This window comes from Carassius auratus, chromosome 1 (assembly GCF_003368295.1).
Source record: "Carassius auratus strain Wakin chromosome 1, ASM336829v1, whole genome shotgun sequence".
In the NCBI taxonomy this organism is placed as follows: Eukaryota; Metazoa; Chordata; class Actinopteri; order Cypriniformes; family Cyprinidae; genus Carassius; species Carassius auratus.
In genome coordinates this window covers 24,420,712-24,428,179 of record NC_039243.1, presented here as the reverse complement: position 1 = coordinate 24,428,179, position 7,468 = coordinate 24,420,712, and the positions used below count along the sequence as shown (strand labels likewise).

General features: G+C 34.9%; 1 pseudogene; it reads right to left on the bottom strand.

Annotated features, from left to right (window-relative positions):
- Window positions 1–2,199: 2,199 nt before the first annotated feature.
- LOC113056199 (GDP-Man:Man(3)GlcNAc(2)-PP-Dol alpha-1,2-mannosyltransferase-like) lies at window positions 2,200–7,209 on the bottom strand (annotated as a pseudogene).
- Between the last annotated feature and the right edge of the window lie 259 nt (window positions 7,210–7,468).

The window sequence follows — 7,468 nt, the reverse complement described above, 5'->3', positions numbered from 1 at the left end:
ATCATCAATTCATACAGCTTGTAGTGCAGCAAGTGACATAACGCTCGTTCCCTTATTTCAGGGAACCAAGGTTACGTTAAGTAACCGTTAAGTAACCAATCACGCCACACTACAAGAAACAATTACATGCTGCTCTGCGAGCCCAGTGTTAGAACACTAATAAGGGCCCTAAGGGACTTAGGCATTAAACCACTACCAACATGGGAGGATTAAACCGATAGAATCTGCGCCTGCAGAGCGGGGATGTTTAAGTCATAGAATCTGGCATAGAATGCCGCTGGACCACGCCCATGAAAGGCAACTCTAAAATGTGCAGTTTTACTGTATTCGGGGTCCGAGGGAGTCTAAAAACCAGTTAGTATCTGGTTTGACCACCATTTGTTTCACGCAGTGCAACAGATCTCCTTCGCATAGAGTTGATCAGGTTTTTGATTGTGGCCTGTGGAATGTTAGTCCACTCCTCTTCAATGGTTGTGCAAAGTTGCTGGATATTGGCAGGAACTGGAATGCGCTGTCGTATACGCTGATCCAGAGCATCCCAAACATGCTCAATGGGTGACATGTCCGGTGAATATTCTGGCCATGCAAGAACTGGGATGTTTTCAGCTTCCAGGAATTGTGTACAGATCCTTGCAACATGGGCCGAGCATGATCATGCTGCAACATGAGGTGATGGTTGTGGATGAATGGCACAAAAATGGGCCTCAAGGTCTTGTCACAGTATCTCTGCATTCAAAATTCCATAAATAAAATGCACCTGTGTTCGTTGTCCGTAACATATGCCTCCCCATACCATAACCCCACCACCACCATGGGCCACTCGATCCACAATGTTAACAAACCGCAAACCGTTCACCCACACGACGCCATACACGCTGTCTCCCATCTGCCCTGTGCAGTGAAACCTGGGATTCATCTGTGAAGAGAACACCCCGCCAAAGTGCCAGACACCATCGAATGTGAGCGTTAGTTCACTCAAATGGCCTTATATTGTGGCATGCCTAAAGCACACGGGTGCAATAATCATGCTGTCTTATCAACATATTGATATGCCACACCTGTGAGGTGGATGGAGAAGTGCTCACTAACACAGATTTAGACAGATTTAGAACAAGATTTGAGAGAAATAGGCCTTTTGAGTACACAGAAAAAGTATCTTTGAGTTCAGCTCATTAAAAAGGGAGCAAAAACAAAAGTGTTGTGTTTATAATTTGTTTATATCACAATGATATGATTGATTTTTTTACTGTATTTTTGATCAAATAAATGCAGCCTTGTTGAGCAGAAGGAACTTCATTAAAAACATTTTAAAATCACAATGTTTACAAACGTTTGACAATTGCTGTATATACAGTATTGTTAATAATATATTAGAAATTGTTTATTCCACGTGCACACTGTAATCCCATTTGTTTAGTTAAGGTTAACCATTTAAAGAAACTGATTGCCTTGAAGTTTAAAATCAATATATTTTTTTTGTTCCTCTGAGCCTGATCAATTTGAGTCCGCAAAAAAAAAAAGAGAACAATTTCTCAATTGTTATAAATCAGTTCAAATACTTTGAGTAGCTTCTGCCACTTGATAAAACTGCATAAAATCTAAAACACTAAGAGATCTCCCTTATTAAACTGTTATCTGCAAAAACACACAGACAACACAGCCTCAACATTTAATCTCCTTTAACAGTCTGAAGCAAAGTAAAAAAATGCTGAGAAAATCATATCTGCTCTAACTTAAGTTTTGAGTTTTGCTAAGTATAATCACATACTGAGTTCACTTTTTAAGAGTACAAGTACAATACACTTTAAGCAGTATTTAAGACAAATTTACTTGTTTCATTTAGTACATTTGATTGTTAGGTTTTACACAAAGTTGAAGGTAGAATTCTGTTACTAGCTCTTCAAATACTCTCAACCCTCTCAGTCCCTCCTCTTTTCCCAGATGTTTAATTTGGCCTCTCTCTCACTATTCCTATCTACAAACACTGGTTTCCTTTCCCAGAATCTATGCTCCTGGGACAGCTTTTTAGTATATTATATAATAAGATTATACCAGTGCTTTATAAATAAATATATATATATATATATTTATAAAGCACTGGTATAATCTTTGAAACATGTCACTTTTTTCATACAGTTCAGTCTTGTAGTGTAAATCTCTGAAACCTGTTACAATAAAACAAAAACAAAAAAGCCTATTATAATTACACACTATCTCATATAATGTACATATAATATGTATGAAGGCAAAACTGCACGTTTGCTTTTAAATTAAACAAAAACTACTGGTTTCTGTTTTTATTTGCAGTAATCTGTCATCCAGTCTCATTGAATTAAAGCAAAAGGTGGCATCTCAACAGAACTGGCATTCCCATGAGGCATCCCTTACCTTAGTGATTTTACTTAAAGAGCAAATTTTCACAAAACAGGTAGAGCTCACTTCTGCTCTAGACAAGGAATGATTCGGAGTCAGCATTATGGGGCCAGCACACGCTTGTATGAACTAGACTGAACTACATCAGGCTGATTCACTATATTGAGTGACCATGTACCAGAGTACCATGACCCCCTCCTGGATCACTCACAGTCTTAGTGTTGACATTAGAGGCTCCACAGCTGCAAGAAACGAGCCTTCAAACTCCAGGTCTAAGAAGCATGTGACAGACAGACGCGCCCGGCGTCGGATCTCTAACTGAGCTGCAGGAGTCATAGAAAGGATTTGTTCCATGGCTTCTGCATAACTGTCTTCATCGCCTGCCAGGAAGCCAGTTGGACCACCATCATAGGGAACTACAATATCCAACTTCGGACCACCGGATTTGTGAGCCAGAATGATAGTTCCTGCAGCCATACACTCCACTACACCTGTGGAGATGTGGGAGAAGATGAGCCTTCTCAGTGGAACACTCATGCAAATAAAATAAAAAATAAAATCAGAAAAAAAAGTTTTTTTCAGTTGAGCAAGTAACTTAAACTGATAAACAAAAACATATATATATATATATATATATATATATATATATATATATATATATATATATATATAAAAAACTATATAGACATTTAAAGAAATATATATAAGAATGACAAAAACAACAATATAAAAAACTAAAATTAAGGATATTAACAGAAAATATAAAATAAAATCTAATTCAAAATATTAACAAAAAATTAAATGTGTATCAATCATACTAAAATTACACTGGAAAATAAGCACTATAGAGAAAAATAGTATCCAATTTTTTATATATATATATATATATATATATATATATATATATATATATATATATATATATATATAAAATACATAAATTTTTTATTAAATATTAAACTTAATATTTTAATATAATACTGTTTTAATTACATTTGAAAAATAACTTAGTTAGATTTTTTTTTATTGTTTAATATTTAATCATTTTATTACTGGTCCATAAACCATCCACCATCTTTTCGTTCTTTTTTTTTTATGTACATCCGTACAGTTTTGCTTAGAGCATGATATTTCTTACCGATACCGAAATGTTCATTCCACATTGTTCACTCCACCCGATCTGCCAAATCCAGATCCAGACACAATCCCCGCAGCATCGGTACCCTCTCTTCATCTTCCTGGTTCCGACATCCGCAGTTGGTGGTCTTTTTCAGGTAGGAACTGACCCACAGAGACCACAGAGTGACACTTCTTTCTCTCTTTCTCTTCATCTTCATCCCTAATAGGGACATCCAAGAAGGCCTGGACGTCACATGGTGGAAAGACCACACTGGTGCGGTTAGGGGCGCGCCACAGTGTCAGAATGTGACCTAAAGTCCAGGTAGAATTTACCATGACTACGTCACTACAGCAGCCAGCCAGGCCGTACAGCAGCGCAAAGACACAGTAGTAAATCACTTTGATGGCACTCAGTACAGGGTTACTGGAGATGTAGTCTGCATTATTGAACCTAGAATAAAGATATAGATCAGATTTCTATAGGCTAAATATATATACACCACTGTGCAAAAGCTTGGGGTCAGTTAGACATTTTGTTTTTGTAAGAAGATCAATAATACAGTAAAACAGTAATATTATAAAATATAGTGTAAAAGTATTGTTTTCTATGTGAATATATTTTAAAATGTCATTTATTCCTGTGATGCCAAGCTGAATTTTCAGCATCATTACTCAAGTCTTCAGTGTCACATGATCCTTCAGAAATCATTCTAATATGCTTGCTTCTCAAAAAAAAAAAAAAAAAAAAAAACCTTATTATTATCAATATTGAAAATGTTCCACAATGCTTTTAGTGGAAACTGAAATCTTAGTATTTGATGAATATAAAGTTCAAAAGCACATTTATTTAATAATACAAAAAACTTTTGTAAACATTTTAAATGTCTTTACTTTTGCTTTTTAACAATTTATTGAATCATTGAAGAAGAAAAGTATGCATTCATTCATAAGAAAAAAAACTGACCCAACATTTTTGAACTGTGGTGTATGTAAATACAATTATGCACATGAAACAATTAATGCATCATACACAGAAAAGATGCATTTATAAGACAAAGAAATGCTTGTCAGAGACATTAAGGGTGACATATTATTTGAGTGAAAAAGGATAATAAACGGAAAAAGGCAGTACTAAATTTCCAGTTATAATGTACTAGCTAAGGAATATTTTTTCATGCATAATGTTTATCTGATAAAATATTTTAGAGTTTGGCAATATTACTACATTGTATAATAAAAAAATAATAATAATAATAAATAAAATGGCTATGGAAATTAATTATATTCATTTGCATGACTTTTCCAAATCCAGATATTACACTTTAAGATTAGGCTTCCTTATATATCTAGGTTCTTTAAATGGGTTAAAAAAAAATGATGAAAGGGTTCAATTAAAATATTAAAAATCTTTATTTTAAATGTTTTATTTTGTCTAATTAAAAAATATATATTATTCTCAGGCCCTATTGTAAGTTGGTTTACTGCATTAATTCATCATGGACATTAAAAATTCCAAAAAATATTATCAGTAGCCTACATGAGTTTTGAAGTCATTATGGAGTTCTTCTAACCTCTACATCAGCTACGAAACTAAGGTTTTAAGTCATTAAACATTAAACAGTGGAATCACACATTCACGTTTTAATTCAATAACAATAATGTGACTTTCTTGACTAACCTTGGGTTTCTTTCTCGAACCACTGAGAGCATATCAGTGCTGATGGTTGGGTTGCACATAGCTTCCCACATGACGACCACCCAGATAACAGAACACAGGCAGAGTGAAGGCATAGACCATCGAGTCAATGTAGAGGTCTGGAACAAACTCAGTCAAGGCCTCCCACCCCAGGAAGATGGAGCCCACGTGCTGCCCCAGAAGGGTGAAGTGTGGGTAAAGTTTTGCCTCCACTAGGAGACGATGCTTCAGGAACACAAACTTAACGGCTCGGGGGAGTCTGATGTTGAAGCGCCGCCGCGCTCCATCTAAAATCTCTTCTGCTGTCACGCCTTGATCACCTGTGTAAACCACCAAGGAAACATCTTGGTACCTGTGAAAGCATATGGGATTAAAAGTGTGAATGAATCCATAAATTATAAGAATTTTTCTCATGGTAATTCTTTGGTTAAGTGCATACTGAAGCCCAGCCCTGCTGATTTAAGCATTCAAGATAGCTTTAGTCAAACTTAATACATTTATATAAGGGTCAGTGACATGCAATGCTCACTTCGCTGTCCTAGGCTAATTCAAATGATAAGAATATAGCTTTTAAATTAAGAATGCCTAGTGATTCAACTGCATAGTCTTAACCCACATGATGTATTCTAGGGATTTTGTCTTAATACTTTTTGGTGTTACATGAAGTTAAATATTAACAAGGATCCTAAAGGAATAGTGTTAAAAGGTAGTCTGTCCAGATAATTTCTTTAAATATACTGTAAAATGTGTAAATTACCATGTCATGGAAAATTACATATTTTATAAATAATATGTGATGTAAATATTTTATACATTATTATATATTAATTATATATTTTACTTATAATATTCAGTTGCATGTAAGTGGAGGACATTGTTAATATCTATTGAAAGTCATGGTATAGTTTTCCACCAGCAGCCAAATTAAAAGGTTCAAGTCATGCTGATAACATTGTAGTTAGGCATGATTATTTTACAATAGATTTTACCATAAGTCTTCTGACTACTTATTACTTGCCAGTCTTTGTTATTTATTACATATATATGAAATAAATTATAATTGTGTAAATATTCTGTAAGACATTTTCTGGGACTACAATCATTAACCTGAAAATAGTCTACAAGCTTAGGAAACATACACATAACAATTTTCATATAGTATGAAATTATTTAAATTGTGGATTAGTATTAATGTTATTATGTGTAATATTTATACTTTTGCAGGCTTTCACTCCCTATTTGACAATGACCCATAGATGTCTGGCTTATTAAACAGCACACGCTTAAGAGCTGAAATATCTGACCTGTTTTGAAGAGCACGTAAAGCGCACCACAGCACTCCCTCTCCTCCTCCTCCTGCATTACAGTACGGGTGGAAGAAGGCCACGGCGGGCCGGCTGTCCTGAGCTCTCCTCCTCGTCCTCTTCATCTGCAGCCAGGCTCTCACTCCCATGATGAAGAGGAAGAGGATGGCTGTCAGGACTAGACTCAGATAGAAGCATGGAAACAGCAGGGACCACAGTAACCTACGGAAGGCAAAAAAAAAAAAAACACATACCATAATACACCTTGATGATTAATATCAGTTTACATACAGTGTGTCCTATCAAAATGCATACTCTCCTTAATATGAACAGAACTTATATTGGCTCCGGTTTAATTTGGGTATATCTAAAGTATAAAAATAATACAGCGCTTTAGATATATATATAGATATATATATATTCAGATTTATATTATATACATTTTTTTTTTCAAATAAATTTATTCTTTCATTCATTCAAAACAAAAAAATAAACTGAGCAAGTAATTTAATAAAACGTTCTTCCTGTGGCAGCAAGGGTTCAGCAAGATTTCAGTGGTTTTCTCAGTTCAGGCATTGGCTTTAAACTCTAACGTTACACAATGAATAAATAATTAAAAATGTTTACCTAATTAAATCGCACAGACAAGGAGACAGGTGATCGTGCCCTGACATCTTCCTCAAACATCTCTCGTCAGAACCCGGAAGCGCTTACCACTGGTCGGATGTTTTGGTTTTATTACTTCTTTTGGCATTTTAATGGACGTTGACAAACAACATTTTCGCCATCTAATGGACACGAGTCTAAATGATCATCTGGAGCCCTTTTGTAAAATATTTAAATAAATAAAAAATAAATAATTAAAAAATATATATATCCTTGTCTGCCACCTAGTGTTAAGATTTAATTTACGGCTGCGTTCTAGCCTTTGTGATGTGTTTTGTAATTGTATTGATAATGACCGGCAAGGAGTGTT